The sequence below is a fragment of the Periplaneta americana genome, chromosome 6 (genome assembly GCF_040183065.1).
Source record: "Periplaneta americana isolate PAMFEO1 chromosome 6, P.americana_PAMFEO1_priV1, whole genome shotgun sequence".
Taxonomy (NCBI): Eukaryota; Metazoa; Arthropoda; class Insecta; order Blattodea; family Blattidae; genus Periplaneta; species Periplaneta americana.
This window is the reverse complement of record NC_091122.1, coordinates 26,483,338-26,504,806: the sequence shown is the minus strand read 5'-3', so window position 1 is coordinate 26,504,806 and position 21,469 is coordinate 26,483,338. Positions and strand designations below refer to the sequence as shown.

The 21,469-nt window shown below is 37.4% G+C and overlaps 1 long non-coding RNA gene across 2 annotated transcripts; it reads right to left on the bottom strand.

The window, feature by feature from the left end:
• On the bottom strand, positions 1–16,785 carry LOC138701156 (uncharacterized). Of its 2 annotated transcripts, none has more exons than XR_011332466.1 (4): positions 16,534–16,785; positions 15,636–15,827; positions 12,625–12,943; positions 1–1,799 (listed from the first exon to the last, which is right to left on the bottom strand). It is a non-coding gene; the product is annotated as an uncharacterized lncRNA (long non-coding RNA). The 2 variants fall into 2 exon arrangements; XR_011332467.1 differs by having other exon boundaries at positions 12,625–12,907.
• Between the last annotated feature and the right edge of the window lie 4,684 nt (positions 16,786–21,469).

The window sequence follows — 21,469 nt, the reverse complement described above, 5'->3', positions numbered from 1 at the left end:
TTGTGTCTATTTCTTTATTATTTGTTGTGCTTCACTGTATTCCAGTGGTTACTAAATTAATACAAGTTTTGCGTACATTTCCGAACAATTTCCTTTTCTTGAAATATTTTCCTATAAAATCTTCAACTTTTGAAATCCATTTCAGCATGAAATTCCTTACAAATTCAACCATTTTCACTTCCAAAACCACTGGAACTACCTCAATACTCGTTTCTCCGAATATTCTACAATCAGAAACCCCACACTATATTAACAGCCAAATACAAGACTGGATAAAAACCACATACTCAAATACAGAAAATTGGATCCAGTGCAAAGCCTCTAGGATCATGTCTAATGGAGTGAAATTCACCGAGCTAGCCATGTGATATACACACATATTACTTCAATGTTGGGGGCCTAGCTACAAGCTCTTTCTACGAGACAGTTTTTTCTGAATGCTGCATTACAATATGCCTTTTAAGAATATTACGTTCGGAAAACGACTTCTTACAAATATCACACGAATATGGTCGCTCCTTCGTATGCACACGAAGATGTCTTCTACGATCGCTATAGCACCGAAATGTCTTCTCACAAAATTCACATACGTAAGGACGTTCCCCTGTATGAATCCGTCTATGTATATGTAGGTTACTCGAATTGGAAAATGATTTGGAACACAATTTACACCAATACGGCCGCTCGCCACTGTGTACACGAACGTGACAAATCAGATCACTTTTACGCATATAGGATGATTTACAAACATTACATGTGTACGATCGAATACCATTATGTACACGGCGATGCATCGTGAGTTTGGCCATTTCAATGAAAGTTTTCTTACATACGTCACAAGAATAAGGTCGCTCGCCACTGTGAACGCGCTGATGTATCTTGAGTACAGAGCTATAAGCGAAAGATTTTTTACACAAATCACAGGAATATGGCTTCTCTCCGCTGTGTACCCTTTCATGCGTCTTCAGATTGCCCAATTGACAATAAGCTTTCTTGCAATAGGAACAAGAATATGGTTTTATACCTGAATGCATACGAAGATGTTTCCGAAGTGTCCCACGTTCGGTAAAGCTTTTTTTACAAAGTTCGCACGTATACGGGCGTTCTTTTGTATGAACTCTGAGGTGTCTCTTTAAAGTACCACTTTCACTGAATGATTTGTCACAATGATTACAGGCGTAAGGTCGTTCCCCCGTGTGTACGCGTTCATGCAATTTCAACCTACCCTTCAACGCAAATGCCTTTTTACAGATTTCACACGAATGTGGACGCTTACCAGTGTGCAAATACATGTGTGTCTTAAAATTTGATAACACAACGAACGATTTCTTACAGATGTCACATAAATATTTTCGTTCTCCAATATGTATGCTTATGTGTGTCTTGAGGTTGCCTTTTTCAGAGAACGATTTCTTACAAATGTCACAGGAATATGGACGTTTGCCAGTATGGCTACGACTATGGGATCTCAACTTACCGAAACTGGAAAATGCTTTCTTACACATCTTACAATATGGTATGCCACCATGTGTTATTTTATGTTTCTGAAATTCACTTTCCACAGTAAATGACGCGTTACAAATATCACATAAGTATAGTTGATATTCTTGCTGACAGTTATGACTGTTCAAGTTGCATAATAACGTGAATGACTTGTTACAGAACAAACACGAGTAACTTGGCGGGTCAAACTTCACAATGAAGCTCTCCTGATTTGTGGAGTTTGTCAAATTATCTTGTTCAATAAGACTGTCCCTTTCTAACTGTGGTATCTTGCCCTTGTTGCTTAAGTCGATAGTCTGAAGAAAAGAGAATTTTCAAATGTTACTGAAACGATACACTCGTAAACATATAGCCTATTATTGAAAGATTATAATACCACAGTCTACTATATACAGTCACGAAGCTTGAGTTTTGAGGGTGCTAGAAACAATACACTGTGACGGTACTATTTTGCATTGCCTGTAATGAGGCGATATTAGCGATCCTAGTGGTGAGCAACTATCTAATGTTTGCATATTTACTATGTATTGAGCTTCGCGACTGTATATACTAGACTGTGATAATACCACAGTCTAGTATATAGGCTACAGTCACGAAGCTTGAGTTGTGAGGGTGCTAGGAACAATAGACTCTGCCGGTACTATTTCACATTGCCTGTAATGAGACGATAGTAGCGATCTTAGCGGTTAGCAACTATCTGTGGATGCATATTTACTACGTATTGAGCTTCGTGACTATATACTAGACTGTGAGAATACTTTAAGAGATATTACAATATTTTAGTTAAAACAGATGAACGTCACACTTTGCAACTATCATTTATTTTTTTCGTTGTTGGTAACTCTATAGCATCTAATAGATGCTTCATGGTTCTGCTAACAGATGGAGATATTTGTCAACAATGTGACGCTGAAACGTGTGTTCAGGTTACTGCCCAGCAACAGTCCTGATGTATTTATATATTTGTGATGATTGGTTAATTAATATTAACCCAGCACACTCACAATCATACAAATTTCCAGACTCTAGATACCCAGGGAATTTTTCTTCTTCAAGAAAAATTCGAGAGCCGAGCCCGGGACCTCCTGATCTGGAAGCCAGCATGCTGACCAACAGACCACGGAGGCAGTCCGTCACTCACTTGTCAATAGGTTTGTTCCAGCAAGCAATTCAGAATGCGTTCCAAACTAATACCACAGTCTAAAGTCGATGGCAATTTGGAAGGCGGTAGTCTACTAGCGTTTGCATCAAGAGAAACAGATAGAGAAGGCAAGGCAGCGTACAACACTGTCACATCTTACTTCACAAGCACGTGCAATACAAATAGTGCCATAGACTTATTAATAACCTCTACACTGCTCACTGGCGCTAGTGTTATGCTCCCAAATTGAACTGCCGACAAGCGGCCATTTGCTTGGTTAAGCTGAATAAGTACAGGTTCGTTCGCGTGCTATTTTTTAATTGCAGCAATGAACAAGGATGTAAAGATAAAGAAGGAAGGAATGTTACATTTCACTGATTAGTTAATCTTTAATTTCTACTACGATTTTTGCCCCGAATTATGTTACAGAAGACAAACTATTATACTTATAAGACTGTTTGTGCTTCAGGTTTCCTCTGAGTAGAGATTCCCTTAACCGAAAGTGGTTAGGTGCAATCCGAAGAGAGAATTTCTACCCTACAATGAGCCACTCAATGTGTCCAACTCATTTCGAAGATAGTTGTTATCTTGAAACTATGTTATTACAATATACATTGCTATTGTTCTTCACCCACTTCATATCCTTCATTTTCTTCAAACAGTTGATGTTTCAGTGCATATATGAATAATTATTCGCTAAATTTGAAGGTACAGAAACTGTATAAATTAGAAAACGTTAATTATTTAATTTGAATGACTGAAAGTGACTCTTGTCTTAGTTACGGACTAATGAAACAGTTTCTTATACTGCTGCTGCTGCTCCTGCTGCTACTACTACTGCCACTACTACCGCTACCACTACCGCTACTGCTGCTGCTTCTTTTAATTTCATACAGCAGTTTAACCTACGGCAAAAGTAAACTTTAATTCTTGTATTAACCGTGGTTATGAATATTCGCATTCAGAGTTCCTATGAAAATGATGCAAGCCTGACAGCCTAATTGAATCCCGATAAAGCGAGTCGAGATTGATAAAAAAAATCCCGATTTGAGCGATAACAGCCTACAACGTTATTTAAACAAGTTAGTCTGCATTTCCTATTACCCCTTATTTTTATTTATTCAAATTTAGCATTGTAAACATAGAGGTAACCCGCGGAAATTTATAAGTCTGTGAGGTAACCCAGCTGATTGCCATAAGGCAACTCTACTCGCAAGATAATAGTTCCGCTAGTTCTACCTCTTTGTTGATTAATCCTTTTCGGTACTTAGTTGCTGCTCTCGCAATTAATCACCATTGTATATTTTAGGTGCGTTGAGTGGCAAAAAAGATAGCGTTTTGATATGGTATTTTACACTAATAACAGACACATACAATTCCTGCGTTTTATAGTTTAGTGAACTATGTTTAAACATGGATTTATCGTCAGATATACTGTTGCAATACCGGTTCCGATAAAGAAAAGTTAATTTAGTAGCGAATGGTTAAAACATGTTCGTGGTTAATAAAACAGAAAACGATTAGCCTGTAGTATTCACTCTATTGTGTGTCCTTCGTATTTTAGCGTTCCTCAAGGAGGCGAGTTTTACATTATAAGCACGCGAACACTACTTTGCAGAAAACAACTATAGAGTGATGATCAGTCTAATGTCTTAAGTCAGCTTCTGATATCCCGATTTCTCTCGCAGAAAACGTAGCAACTATGCTGATAGCAGAAAGACGGTATTAAAGGTAAATCGCAAAGGAAGTTTTGTTCCCGTAAATAAAACCATTTAGCTTTCGGGTACGCAATACAACGCGTATTCAAATAGCGGTTTCGAAATCCCGCGCGTTTTCTACCAACAAATGGCGGCTTTCGGCTCCTTCAATTTGGGAACATATTTCTCACTTCTCCGCTACGGCGTGGTAGGGGCTCGAATAGTGCAGGAGAGAATTTAAATTATCAAAAGACAATAATGACCTTAGCCGTTGATTACTGTAAGCATGACACCAAACAAACCCTCTTTCCTTCACTAACAATATTCTTTGCACGGTTCTCAATCCCACACCACATGCTTCTGCAGTCGTTTCTTGCACGTTGGCAACGTTGCAGCCAGCATCAAGATGGCCGGCAGTGTTCTGCTCGTCAACGTTTTTAAAATAATTATACGCCTTAAATACTATTTTCCGCGCCTGCCAGTGGAATACTTGTCTTTTTACAGTATCTTCTTCCATTTATTTATCTTACACGTACACAGTAAATGTTAGTTTTACTTATTCAGTGTTTCACGTGAACAAACGTACTCTGGAAGCACTTGTTATAGACTGATTCTGATTGGTTCTACTGTACAAGTTTGTGACGTCACATACCAGAAATGCTACGGCGCATGTAGCAGCCGACCGCCTTCCGAAATGCCGTCTAGTCTAGTATATACAGTCACGAAGCTCAATATGTAGGGAATATGCATCCAATGACAGTTGAACTTTAGTTGCTAACCACTAGGATCGCTACTATCGCACAGTCTATTGTTCCTAGTACTCTCAGTTGCTAATCGGTTGGAGCATTTTATCGCGAGAAATGCAAAAAAATCACTTCAAGCTTCGTGACTGTGCTAATACCGAATTTCTTTCGACGCATGCGCCAGTTGTGTACGGTGTCGGAATAAGTTCGAGATTTTATGTTGTTGGAACGTTTCTTGAACTCTTCTTTCACGGCCTTCGGAGTTTCTTCTCACATTAAAATTATATTCGTCATTAATTCTTCGTAAAATATATCGCTATCACCTTCCAAATCACTCATGATGGACTATTTTTTTTTTATTTCAACCTTCCTGCTATAGAAGCATTTTAACCATAACTTCAGATTAAATCATTTGTGCATGCGTCAGAATTCCCAGTTCTTGCTTTTAATCGAGAACCAATTTCACTCCTTCTGAACTAGCGGTCTTACTAATAAAAATTCTATATACAGCCGTTTAACTGTCTTATACAATGAGTAGCTCGTTTATAAGTCGTGTGTAAATTCCTTACTAATAATCACTACATACGTCGTGTATTAACAGTATAACCGTTACACAGCTACGTCATAGTTTCGTCATTACTTCGTTAAGAAAGGTAATAGAATATCTGAGGTTCTCTACTGGATCCGGTAGAGCGCTCTAGTGTGGCGTGTTAAATATCGATAGTACAACTCTGGTTAATCGATTACCACACTAAATTTTGGTCAAAGAGTACAAGCTACAGCAATATTATTCTAATAATTCTATGATCTTTGGTTTGTTCTTCTGTGGTTACAAGGTAAACATCATCATAAAATGACAGTCGATACGAACAGCTGTTAAAGGGGCGGCCATTTTTTCCCCATATACAACGCTTAAACAAGGGGTTTCGTGTATATAACTACTGCAAAGTAATTCCCATTGTATAGTTACAGCCTGTTTATACGTCCATAGCTTATTCACGGTTTATTAGTAACGTTTTCTGTCTCAACTCTGCATAAGTCTCGTATAAAAACTATACACGGTTTATTAGTAAGACTGTAGTTCTATAGCACGTTGGAACAAGAAACTGGGAGTTCAGTATCTGTTCGGAATCAGTTCCAGTCTTGTTGGAACGCACATTGAGCTACTGCGCATGAGCAGACAATTCAGAATCGATTCTGAACCGGGCTGGAACAAACCTAATGTCATAATTTATTCCAATTACTATCCAAGCTAAAGACGATTTATGCGCGATAATGCAGTGTAACCGTTTTTATAATTTCTAAATATACTGTTACTTAGCTTCTTATAAAACTATTTAATATGACAATGCCCGAAAAAAAAATAAATGCCAGATAATGAAGGATAATAGTGGACAATCAAGAAGTCTCTCCTGAATAGTAATAACTTTTACATAACAATACACAAGAATTACATGTAAAAACGAAATAATAGTGTATTATGAAACAAGTTATGAGGTTATACTTCATTGCAAGAGTCAATGTTTAGGAAACGAACGAAGAAAGTTTTCTAACTTTCTGCTGAGTGCAATAATTGTGTATTTTTAAGGAGGTTATTTTACGACGCTTTATCAACAGCTGAGGTTATTTAGCGTCTGAATGAGATGAAGGTGATAATGCCGGTGAAATGAGCCCGGGGTCCAACACCGAAAGTTACCCAGCATTTGCTCATATTGGGTTGAGGGAAAACCCTGGAAAAAACCTCACCCAGGTAACTTGCCCCAACCGGGAATCGAACCTGGGCCACCTGGTTTCGCGGCTAGATGCTCTAATCGTTACTCCACAGGTGTGGACAATAATTGTGTAACTTTATAACCGTAACTGTACCCATACAGGGTGATTCACGAGGAAAGATAAAAAATTTAGAATGCGATATCTTAAGCCATTTCGAGTGAAAAATTTCATATGAACATAGGTCCGTTTTCGAACGCTGGCGGAGCTAGATGCATTTTTTTGGTAAAACGTCTCATCCCAATGTGAGTCAGACGTTACCATATGCTGCTGACGTGAGACCTGAGACAAGGTCTCGGATCGCAATGAATGATGTAACATTGGAATCTGCATTGTAAGCGATGTGCATAAGAGAAGTTCATTCTCCTCACAAACCGGGTGATGGGGCATTACAAATGTCCAATCGCCTGCCCTTGCCTGATGTAATGACACAGAACCCGCACATAACACAAATACACTATCACTTATCAGTTCACAGCAGTTGTCAGCTACCTACAATACAGTAGTTATACAGGTACAGTTATCAGAAGTGTTAAGTTATGTTTTACAAGGTGCCTTATAAATTTTCGACTGCAGAATACGCCGATATTGTGTATGTTTATAGTTTGTGCGTAGGAAGTTCCTTGCATGCCATCGCTGGATATGAATGCTTTCCAAACAGAAGGGTACCAGATCGAAGAGTATTTACTGTCTATAGGTTTGGAAAAAAGACGTGGTATACCAAAGGAGGGTGGAAACGAGAGAGGCGTTAATCGACCGTATTTTGGATGCTGCACGCCGCATAAAGAACAGCCACGAGCAACTCTCCTGACCGACGAGCCTGAGCTCAACAGTGCATTGAAGCAGAAGAAAAATGTGCGAAAACATCGACCCCGACGTCTAGAATATTACGTATGTATGCATATGTGAATATAAACTTTAAATTTGTCCGTTATCTGTCTCTAAATGCGAGTTAGTACAATGGAATCTCAGAAGTTTTTGTGAAATCAAAGAGCCATATCTTCGTAACCGTTCGAAAACGGACCTACATTCATATGAACTTTTTGACTCCAAATGACTTCAGAATTCATATCCTAAATGTTTGACCTTTCCTCGTGAATCACCCTGTATATTATTTTTTTGATACGACATTATAAAACAATTTAACAAAATAACATCAAATTTGTAATGATGGATAGTTTGATATCATGGTCTATAACGAAAGAGGTTGCTATGACAACAATGATGTATGAAATACACTCAGGGACAAAAAAAAACCGGACACTTTAATATTTGCTGGTATTTTGCAAATCATTATCTTCTCATACAATATTATGGTACCCATCTGTTGTTATGGAGACATGTATACATTGTTGATTGTTTTTTGTTTTATAAACAAGCCATTACAACCAAATATTCCAATTGTGCTTTCAGAGTCTCAGCTATAACAATTTTGTCTCAACCATTTTGTGCTTCATTATCATTATCATTCGTTATTTCTTTATTTTTACATTTTCTGAGTTTAAGTGGGGTTGTAACATTTGTCTCAAAACAAGATGCGACCTGAAGATGTGGATCGAGCTGTAGTCCTTTACGATGATGGACACAGTGTACGTTACATTGCAAATGTTATGAATATGGCTAGAAGCACAATCCATGATGCCATAAAACGGTATAGAGAGACCCTAGAATATACCAGAAGACCAGGTTCGGGTCGTCCAAGAGCTACAAATCCAAATGAAGACAGGTATATGGTGTTGAGAGTTCTTAGGGAGCGCAACCTGCCAGCTACTAGTGTAGCCCAGCCATTTGTTAACATGCATGGACGCCCAATTTCGCCAAAACAGTTAGAAGGAGGTTGAAAGCAAGTGGACTGATATCAAGTAGACCTGCAACTGGTCCCAGACTTCTCAGGATGCATAGAGTTGAGCGACTGCATTTTGCAAATGATCACAGGGATTGGAGAAATGGACAGTGGAGCTGTGTTCTGTTCACCGATGAGTCCCATTTCAATCTGTGCTCACCTGATGGACGTGAAAGAGTTTGGAGAAGGACGGGAGAACGATTTTCACAGTGTTGCATTTCCGAAAATGTGCCGTATGGAGGTGGTGGAGTGATGGTTTGGGCAGGAGTGTGTACGGATGCTCGTACAGAGTTGGTTTTTGTTGAAAATGGAAGACTAACAGCTGATAGGTATATAAATGAATGTTTGGCTGATCATGTTGTGCCATTTGGCCAATTTGTAGGCGATAATTTTGTTTTAATGCATGATAATGCATGGCCGCATATTGCCCATGCGGTCGGAGATTATCTCCAAGAAGTGGGAATCCATGTTCTTCCATGGCCAGCAAGGAGTCCAGACATGAACCCAATTGAACACGTGTGGGACATGCTGGGACAGCGTGTTAAGAATAGATGACCGAGACCAGAATCGTTACAAGAGTTGAGGCGAGCACTAGGCGAAGAATGGGAACTTATTCCTCAAGAAGACATTGCTAACCAAATTGAGAGCATGCCAAGACGTATGGATGCAGTTATTCAAGCCAGAGGGGGTAATACCCGTTACTTAAAAGAGTTTTTAATGTTTAAGGCACCATAAAATGAAAAAAACAGTTAGACCAAACGATGCCATAGTTGTACGCCCTTCGTAATTTTTTGTAAATTTTCTCATCAGAGATTTTTTTTTTCAAATGTTGTCGTATAAGGTGCTAAATGAAACGTTATTTTGTTTAAATGGGTTTTGTTTCATTTTGAAATAATTGGCAACAAAATACCAGCAAATATTAAAGTGTCCGGTTATTTTTGTCCCTGAGTGTATTATTGCATAGCAAATCGTTTCATAATACAGTATTAACTTTATGGCTCAAGTTCAGTGTCATGAAAAATCCTAAGGACCAGAGCTTTAAAATGGCATCACAGCAGCCGGCAAGGTCATACAGAATTGAATTTATGGGAAAGGGGGGGGGGGGTACTAAGGCCCAGTATTGCGACCTGTTACAGTCTATTGCGCTAACCCTCAAGCTAGGTGCATTCCAAACCCACACCGGCTGACTACACTAAGGTTTGTTGCATATTCAGGTGTCAAGCAGGCATTCCTCGTCCCTAGGCCAGCCCCCTCTGTATGCCGCCACCGGCGATCGGGGAATGCTATGGAATGATGACGAAATGGAGAAATGGTGACGGAATAATGTAAATGCCTAATATGGGGAAAAACGGGAGAACCCCGAGAAAAACCCCAACTGCGATCTTGTCCGCCACAAGACGTGTCACTATGGATTTTTTCAATGAAAAATTCCAGACCTGACCAGGATTCGAACCAAGGCCGCCTGCGTGACTGGTCAGAGGTCTGACTACTGAACCATCGCAGGGGCAGAACCAGGTCATAAATGCGCATTAAATTTTATGTAAAGCATTTTTCTACATATAAAATATTCTTACCAAAAAAATTTTTTAATATACTTGTTTTTTAATATATCTATCTTTTCCCATTAAATTCTTCTGGAAGCTTTGCTGTAATCACCTGTACAAATTAAGTGATAATTAAATGGACTACATTATGTCCAATATTTTTTTTTTTTATCCAATGCCACCAGGTTGTCTTTCGACATTTCTGATCTTCTCTCCTGGCTGTGGCTTAGTTGTAACCCACTTCTGAGGTTGGGACGCCTGGAAGGCGGAGTTACATTACCCCGATGATGTGATAGGATGATTATGATAATGTAGTGCCAGGAGAGGTCTTAAATCTAAACTTAACCTAAATTCCAGACCATGGACGAACACAGGAATAATCCCCAAAATGTTAAAATATGAGACAGGACACTGGACACTATGGAAAATAAACACCTTCAAGGAGGACACTGCCATAACTTTATAGAATTTCAAAATTGTTTCTGGTCGAACTTTCTTTAATAGAGTTGATTTGATTGTTCTTACAGTTGCTGAAATTTGGCTAGTTTAATATCTACGTCTCTGGAGTTTATATAAGAAAGATTGCAGCCAAGATAGTTGAATGTGTTGACTTGTTCTATACAATTATTCCAATTGATTGCAATTTTGAATCTTATATGGTTCTTTCCTTGGAAGGCCATAAATTGAAAATGGTGCTCAGAATTTCAGAAAAATAACTCTTTGTGAACTTAATCAAGGTCCATCATCAAAATGTACAATATTACTCTTGGTGAGTAAATTCATAGAAGGTGACTGGTCCTTATGTCAACGAAAAGGAAAAAAATGGAAAGAGAAAGTGATCAATAAGCAATGCAGACATGGATATAATGTTCGAAAAAGTGTTGCATTCTTCTTAAAAAAAAATACATTGGATGAACCACAGATCTGGTGCACTTTCGGAATGCATCAGGCTTATCGCCATGGGCATTTGTATTGAGTTCGAAGCGTTGCAAATGAAGATATTATTCGTAAATCTGGTTTTCCAACAAAGCCATATGATGTTAAGAGTCAACAGCAATTGGGAAGGCAGTCGTCTGCTAGGGTTTGCATCGAGAGAGACAGATAGAGAGAGCAAGGCAGCGTACAATATCGTCACATCATACTTCATGTGCATGTGCAATACAAATATAAACAATGGTAAGTGACACAATGGTAAATCATATAAGGGACAAGTCCATTCAATAGTTTCTGTTCATGACAAATGACATTACAAACAAGATTAAATGCATGTATGTAGGCATTGGAGCCTGAATAAAATCCCTGCCAGGTGAAAGTTTAATTTCTGTCTTCAGATATCTGAAACAACAATTTCTAAAACATGGCTGTCTCACATAGAAACTTCGATTGTGATGGTGCTTTAAAGATTCCAATATTTTATGCATATTTCTGAAACTTTAGTTTCGGAAAATAAAGAAAAGTCTAGAACTAACTCTAAAACATTTTTCATGGATTGAATGAATTTTATCCAAGATGAAACTTATCTGACAATATGGATTTTTCAGGAACTCAAAAGACATGAGAACTTATGTCAAAGATTCAAATGTAAATTTTAATTACACAGAAAAGAGAAGAAATAGTATATTATGCAAAGAGCCTATAATGGTAGTAATTAAGACGCGAGTATGTTTATGAACCGAGCACAAGCAGGTTTCATAATTTTCATACGAGCGTCTTAATTATCATTATAAGCAAGTTTCATACGACATTTTATGCTCGACCATATTTCTAACTTCAAATTATTCATAAGTATTCATGTTATGGTTATGTAAGTGAGGAGCGGAACTCCTGAATTGTGAGATGTGCGCAGACGCGAAAGTATTGATTTTTTCCGAGGCACGAATGTCATTGACCTTGATATAATCTAGAGAATAACATGAACATTAGGCTTGATATAACCTGGAAATTGATTTAGAATTGAAAAACGAGATGACAAATTGAATTTATTTGAATATTATTTACAATTAACGCTAATTATTATAGTAACAAAACATAACCTTCTGCGACAGTATTGGATTTCCAGCCTCTGTGACGTTTTGCTAATTGTCTTTCGATTGCATGTCCGAGAATAATCGATACTTGCTGTTTTATAATGGTACAATGGTGATTTCTCATTGGCTGAACAACTGAATTATAATGAATAGGTATACTTTAATGAGGTCCATTAAAGGGCTACTACCAGGTGTATAATTACTACATTTCGGCATGGTCGAGCATAAACAAAAATATAATAAAAATAGTAAAAATAAAGGTACATTGAATGAAACAGAAAATAACAGAACAAAGTAGAATATTATGTAGGAATGTAGAATAGATGAATAGACCAACTGACTGACAGGTACCATACCTGGTGACTTAAGGAGTGTTGCCAACTGTACGGACTCCATATTTTCTTGTCCCTTAGGATGTTTCCTTGTATCATCATGTGAACATGGTCCCTTGAGAATATGATAGTCTCTCACTATAGTGAAAGGGATTGTGAATTCGGGGAAAATGGAGGTATCATGAGAGGGGAAATGGTAATGTCACAAGAAAACCTACTAAAACACCATCACTGTCGACCACAAATTCCACTTGGTCTCACTAGGATTCATACTCAGGTCTGTGACATGGCCAACAATCTAGTCATTCTGCTAATGATATGCCAAAAGAACATCAGAATTGAACTGTATAACATAAAAATAAATGAAAGTAACAAAATGAAATAAATGTAGTGAAACATAATATAATACACCAAAATAAAGCTGAAGAGAAATAGTAACAGATAAAACAGAATACCATAATGCATTAGAACTCAGATCTCTGCCTAATCATAATTAAAATTTAAAGCACGAGATTTCTTCGGGAGGGAATCTAGCGTCAAGAAATCTGGCAATACTGATTTCCAATTCCCGAGCTTCAGATTCGCATTTTAATTATGGAAATGTCACTGCTTCAGAAGAATGTAACAGTGTTAATGTTCTTACTTTCTTCAAATAAGGTTACACCACAGTCTAGTATATACAGTCACGAAAGTTGAGTTGTGAGGGTGCTAGGAACAATAGACTGTGCAGGTACTATCACAGTCTACTATATACAGTCGCGAAGCTCAATATGTAGTAAAAGTGCAAACATGGATAGTTGCCCACCACTATAATCACTACTATCACCTCATCATCGCAGATCTCTCTCCTAGCAGCCATGGATAAATATATAATAGGATGCGAAACTGCGGTCAGCACCATCTGGATTTGGGGGTTTGAAATAAGGTGATCAGCGCCCAACGTCGTAGGTGGTGAATATTAGAACTACGTGTTGGGTACATTACCGAGAGTTCTCTATTTATCCGTTCGAGATATTGCTGTATAGGAGAGTGGACGATGAAGATGGCGGATTGAAACTTGCTAATAAGTGAACATAAAGTGATACGTGTGTGTATAAGCAGTGTATGTTGAACAGTGATGTTTATGGACGTTGTAAAAATAGTGTTGTTGAATGTATTGTAAAGTAATAGTAATATAATAAATTGAACTATCTAAGTAGTTCTTGCAGGCTTTTCCATACCCAAAGAATACAATCCCAATTATCTAACCTTTTGCTTTGTTTGTGTCTGTCTGGTTATATCTTAATCGGGTAGTGTAAAACACATCTTCCTGTCGGCTCCGGTAAGAATTTTCAGTAGAATATGCTGTGAGGAATAAAACCGTAAATGTTTTATTTTAAATTGGGTTAGTTTTGAATATCGATGAGGGTGGGAGGGAATACTTTCTGCACAGTTAAACATTTTCGTCACCAGGTGCGCTGCTAAATGCATGGAGTAATTACTCTTTTCGCTACTTGGTGTGCTGCTAGATGTAATAACGCCCCTCCCAGAAATAGATGGCAGCAAGATCAATTTCTACAACAGCGCCTCTAGTATGTGTTACGGGAAACTCACTAACTTTCGCATCCTATTATATATTTATCCATGTAGCAGCCGACAAAATATGTCACACTTTCGTTGTGTTCTTTAGGAAAAATTAACATCTTCCTTCCATTATTGAAATATTAAATACATAAAGTTAATTTATTATTTTAATGAAGTATATTAAATTCCACCATAAACTCGAAGATACCTGCAAGATATAGGTTAATATTATTTTTGTTTGTGCAAAACGAACTGAAATTTACTATAATCGCTTCACTCATTCAAGATTATAGCGATAATGAACTATGAAACCAAAAAATGTTAATTTGCATTTCCCTTTACAACAATAATAATGGAAATATGAATTAATGGATTAACTTACGTACGTGTACCGGTACTTGTAGTGTAGGCTTATGTAGTTGAGGTTAAGCAATAATAATCACACCAGAATTGGAAATAAAACGTGATTAATACATTTTATTGTAACAGACTTTTTCTACGTCTCTAATAAAGTAACAAATAAAAATAACAACAAAATTAACAGCTATAATTAAAAACATATCCTTTGCAAAAAAAGTAGGCCTATGCAATAATAATCCCACCACAATTGAAAATAAAACGTGATCAATAAATTTCATTACAACAAACTTAATTTTTCTACGTCTCTAGTAAAATATTATTATTCCAATTATTGTATTTTAGCCATTAACATTTTCAATACAACCAATAACGAACATTTCACAAGCATCAATGTGAAATACGCAATGAGCTAGCACTCGATGGAAATATGATTCAGTCCAAAGTCGACCGTGGACAGTCTATTGTTTCTAGTTGCTAACCGCTTGGAGCGCTTTATCACGAGATTTGCAAAAAATCACCTCAAGCTTCGCGACTGTATATAGTAGACTGTGGTACTATTTCGCATTGCCTGTAATGAGGCGACAGTAGCGATCCTAGTGGTTAGCAACTATCTATGGATGCATATTGAGCTTCGTGACTGTATATACTAGACTGTGGTTACACTGTAATTTAGTCACATAAAATTTATTGTTGTTACAACATAGGCCTACCGGTTTAAACCTACACTACAGAAGGTTTAAGTTTAACCCACGTTTAAACTTCATACAAAATTTAAACTAACATGGGGAAAATGATTTTTAGTTTAAACTCAGTATAAAACAAGGTTTAAATTCATTTGGAGAAAATGGCCCTAAGTGAAATGAAAGAAAATTAAATAGAACAGTTTAGGCAAAAGAAGGCAAAATAATAGTGAAAGACAAACAGAACATAACACACAGAACAATTTATAATTATAACAGAATTTTCTACAGTAAAATCAATTAGATTTCTGTGCTTTACTACAAAAGTATGAGATTTATTTCTATTGAAATTGGTAATTATTTAGTTTATAATGCTCAATATGGCGGATGTATGACTTCTCTTTCTACATAAATACATGCTTGAACACTTACCGCTCTATCCTTCAATGAAGGATATAATTCTTCAACTTTATACAATGTAATTCTTGGTATTTTTGTCGCAAGAGAATGCAGCATTAACTGTAACTTTGGATTAAGTTCACCCATTGTACTTATTTAATGTATGCCAGATTAAATGTAACTTTTTATGACTATGACTTGAGAAATCTTAAGTCCTGTATCATTCTGTAAATGAGAAAGTCAATTATTAATCACCATAATAATTTGACATTACAAAGCTTGGTCTTATTTTTTAAGAAACTTTAATCCCCAACGGCTCTCAGACTAAATATGTCGCACGATGAGGAATCCCAGAGATTGACATAAATTTAGATCTAAAACAAACTACATTAATGTAACAAACCAGCGAATATGAGTGGGGGTATCAGTGCACAATATACAATCTACAATAATAGGCCTATAATTTACGATGCCAAATTAAGATTCATCCAATATTTTTAACAATGTCACTAAAGATGAAAACTAGAGATCCCAAATGTCCTCATTTGAGGCTAGTGAAACTTATCCTGTATGCATCTCATATGGGACACAAAAAAATTTCGTATTAACGGACATCATAGAGGCCAAGGAGTTTTTTGTTTTTACTTTCAGTGCATATATAATGTTGCAAAAATTTGGTTATCCTAGCGTGGTAAGCTAATCTAACCTATAAGTAGTATACCGTACTGTACATAATATCCGACAAGACCCACATCACATTTTCTATTGATTGTAATTATCCTAACCTTAACGAACTAGCCACTTCCAGCATTAAATTTAAGTAGGCACCTCAGCGAACTGAACCCCAATACTTTCGACGTAAATCATCAGCATTTAACATTTACTAAAGTAAGTAAATCACATCAAAAAATAACTTACTACTGATACTGACCATAGGTGAAAATCACATAAACTTCACGCAGTTGTAAAATGAGCAGAAACTATTTCAATCCAGAAATTTATCATTATTATTATTATATTCTTGGCTACTTTCTTTGGAATGATTAAACGTGTATCAAACACTGTCACATTACCTATATAAGCGTCACTTCAAGGTTCTTAAATACTTATGCTTTATGATTGCAATTATTCCTATTTTAAATAACATCTAGCAGCCACTCAGCGCTTCTTCGATCGCGCGCATGAGTTTATGCTCAGAGTCGCCAAATCAGCGATTTTCCCGCTACATCTAGTGTATCTCTATAAGGGTAACAATTTATCAAATTGATATGAGAATTTAGCGGTTTTCTTAATCTCTATAGTGAAAAAAAATCGGCATATTACAATATATAAATTTAGCAACTTCTGCGCTGTATAATAGTGGGTTTTTACGAACCGCGTTGGCAACTCTGGGTTATCTCACACCTTTTTTTTCTTCTTCTAATGGCGGGGAAATGAAATTACCAAAATTTGAAACAATTCGAAAGATGTATGTATGTATCCAATGCCTAACCACTTCACTTTACATGATTCGGGTTCCGCATATTGCGGATAGATGGCAGGACTGTGAACCATTCGGCGGGCCCAACTGTACATGATATGTATCTGTGGAGAGTTATGTCGTGTACTAGGGCACAGTCTAGTATATACAGTCACGAAGCTCAATATGTAGTAAATATGCATCCATAGATAGTTGCTAACTACTAGGATTGCTAATATCGCCTCATTACAGGCAATGCAAAATAGTACTGGCACAGTCTATTGTTCCTATCACCCTCACAACTCAAGTTTCGTGACTGTATATACTAGACTGTGTATTAGGGTGAGTGAGTGTGTGTGTAAGTGTTCGTGTAAGTGTAGGTCTGGAATGAGTGATGATGAAGATGAGGAAGGGAGAAGGGAAAACTCGGTGCTGGCACATAGCCTACTCCTGTCGAATAGCACCAAGAGGGCTGCCAGGCTTAACGTCCCCATTTGACAGACAAATCACTATCAACAGTGACATATGCCTTCCCTTCATATGCACTGTGGAGAGATTTGGGATTTAACCCAGGCATATTGGTGCACAATTCAGTGATTAGAAGTTGTACACCACCATCTCTCCTAGTCCCGAGGAAGAAATTTTACATGAAAATTTCTGACCTCACCGGAAATCGAACCTGAGCTGGCTAGTCTGGAGGCAGACACGCTACCATAGAGCTAACTCGTGGACACAACACGAAAGATAGCATGCTTTAAATTCATGAGGAACATTTTCCTAAACACTAATTCATATCTGTTTCCTAAATTAAAACTTTCCATTCATTGATAGAAAGTAAACTATCAAATATGAATTTTCCAAATCCATTAATCCTCATTTTTTCACAATAGATAACCGATTTATTGTATAGATTACAAGACTTTGATTAATCCTAAACAAACTGTACAGTACTATACTACTTCCTTTGCATTATAAATCAAGCCTGAATTATTCTACCAAAAAAAAAGTATATACATTTATATATTATCATCATCTGATGATTGATTATCATCTTCACAGATGGTTCCAAACCTTGAATGATAAAAATGTCATTGTTAGTGATGCTCAAGTGATTGTTCTTCCAGAAAATCTCTTTGATATTCTCGGCTGAATTGAGGGCAATATTCCAAGGATTGAGATCGTTGTTTTTGACTGCTGAATGGAATATATAATTTTTTCTGACTTTCTTAGTGCTATACCAGCTTTAGCTTTTACCTAGCCCAAATAACCACATTATGAATAGTGATCCATTCTAAAAGACTCATATACCATTTACAAATCAAATGGAATTTGATATCTTTTATAAGGACACCCAGTCATAAAGAAATCAAGGACAAAGAATCAGTGGATTATGTAACCAAGGAAGCATCGAAACTGATTCCTATTAATACCTAGTTACAAATGGCTTTTACAGAACCCGCAGGTTCATTGCCGCCCTCACATAAGCCCACCATTGGTCTCTATCCTAAGCAAGAGTAATCCAGTCTCTACCATCATATCCCACCTCCCTCAAATCAATTATTATTATTATTATTATTATTATTATTATTATTATTATTATTATTATTATTAATACAATATACTACTAGACAGGAAATATAGGTGATTGTTGTTGTTTAGTCAACTGTCTGAAGACAGATTGGAACTTCATCGGTGATACAAATAAGGCGTCACTCATGAAGCAACTAAGCCAGGAGATAATGGGGTAGGGTGGCCTGTTCCTTTCCCCCTTTATTGCATACATTGCTAATTAGCTACATATTACTCTAGTCAGACTTCAGATGTGTACAAACCAGTAGCGGCCTGTGATCCAAATCCTCGGTGAGGCCAGGTGCAACCAGTTTAAGTGCCTCCGATAGGAAATGTTTATTTATGATATTATGTTGTTATATTATTATCATTATTACTGTATTATTATTATTATTATTATTATTATTATTATTATTATTAGTCTATTATTATTACTAGTAATGAAAAATAATAATTTCACTCACCAAATAAGCTGTTATGCTACGAGTTTCAATGATTGTTTCAGTGTGATGAAGCAACCCATATTATGTGTTGAAATTCACCTTTCTTTCTTTTCTTTTTATTTTTTTCCTTTGACAGCAACAAAAAAGGCCAACAGAGAAGTTTATTTTGCACCACATTACCACTTAACCATCTATGTTGCCCATACCAGGATGCAATAGAAACTCGCGTTTTAAGATTATCTGTCAGAAAAATTGTCAACGATGTCGTAGGTATCTCGGTCGGCTCTCTCTTTATTTAAAACTTCCTTTCTTTCAATATTATTTCTTCTCGAAAAAGGACACTCTAACAATGTATTAACTACACCAGCATTATTTCTGGCATTTGTTTCTGTTTATATTTTCCCGAAATACATAACAACATTGGCCCAGATCCACTACACGAAGTACAATAGTACAACACCCTCGCTTAAGTCATAAACTAAGACATAAGAGGAGAGAATAGTGTGGGTCTCTGCCTGCCAAAGAGCTGGAATGTTTGTTATTTATGGTCTATTTAGGAAGACAAGTCACCATTGCTATTCCCACCCCATTCTACCCTTGAGGCCGGCCCATGGTTGAGAGGAGTGAAACCTGACCAGGCCAGACGAATTGTGCCTCAGTTGCAACGTTTAAAGTGCAACGTCTAGAGCCCGGCACGAACGATCCTGGCCTCATGAACAAATTTCACTGCAAAACAGGTCTATATACATCACAAGCCAGACCCGGCACGAGCGATTCTGGCCTCAGGAACAAATTTTACTGCAAAACAGGTCTATCTACATCACAAAGTTTTCAAATGCTTCTACAGCGATATATGCTTCATTCAAATAACTAATACATTACATAAAAACAAAATTTGATTTCAGTTAAGCCAATTGACTGAGGCCCGGCCTCACTTGCCTCAGTCAATCAGCCGCCACTGGTTCAAACAATTATTCTTCCTCTGACACATATCGTCAAGTGAGATGTACTGCCTGATAATAGATATACATATCAGCCAGAACCTCAATCAGAGGTGATATCGCTGATTAATATACCAGTAAATAAATTAAATGTGCTCTTACCTTCAAAATATGTGAATAAAATTACATTACTAAAGTCTGTACTTATGTGAATGTGGTGAAATTGGTGATAATAATATCTTATTAGGATGTACATATGCTACTTGCGCAACAAAACGTAAGCTTCTGGAAGCAACTGATGAAAATAAAGGGCTGTATAACCCATGGCACATGCCTTCTATTGTATCCAATCAAGAAAATAAAATGTGTACTCTTAAAAAATCTCATAATCCATTTTAAAGTGAAATTATGAAATTCATATCAGTTATATTACCCAATATAAACCAATGAATAAGACTTTGAAATCAAATGGTAACAAGGACGTTAAAATCCAGACCAGAATGGTATGGAGAGGACGTCTATAAATAAATCACAACATGTACACCAATTCATTGCTCAGGGTGCGCTATGACATGAGGTGAAGTGAGGTGAGGTAAGATGAGGTGTGAAGTGAGGTGAGGTTGAGGTGTAAGGTGAGGTGAGATAAGGTGTGAAGTGAGGTGAGATGAGGTGTGAAGTGAGGTGAGATGAGGTGTGAAGTGAGGTGAGATGAGGTGTGAAGTGAGGTGAGATGAGGTGTAAGGTGAGATGAGGTGTGAAGTGAGGTGAGATGAGGTGTGAAGTGAGGTGAGATGAAGTGTGAAGTGAGGTGAGATGAGGTGTAAGGTGAGGTGAGATGAGGTGTAAGGTGAGGTGAGATGAGGTGTGAAGTGAGGTGAGATGAGGTGTGAAGTGAGGTGAGATGAGGTGTAAGGTGAGGTGAGATGAGGTGTAAGGTGAGGTGAGATGAGGTGTGAAGTGAGGTGAGATAAAGTGTGAAGTGAGGTGAGATGAGGTGTAAGGTGAGATGAGGTGTGAAGTAAGGTGAGATGAGGTGTGAAGTGAGATGAGATGAGGTGTAAGGTGAGGTGAGATGAGGTGTAAGGTGAGGTGTGAAGTGAGGTGAGATGAGGTGTGAAGTGAGGTGAGATAAGGTGTAAAGTGAGGTGAGATGAAGTGTGAAGTGAGGTGAGATGAGGTGTAAGGTGAGGTGAGATGAGGTGTAAGGTGAAGTGAGATGAGATGAAGTGTGAAGTGAGGTGAGATGAGGTGTAAGGTGAGGTGAGATGAGGTGTAAGGTGAGATGAGGTGTGAATTGAGGTGTGAAGTGAGGTGAGATGAAGTGTGAAGTGAGGTGAGATGAGGTGATGGAAATTTGATTTGTTGGGACGTCACAGGGGAACCGTAGCTCCTGGAGAAAACCCGTGTTATCTGGACCACGGACTTGCCCAGCACTTCATAAATCAGGGGTATGCC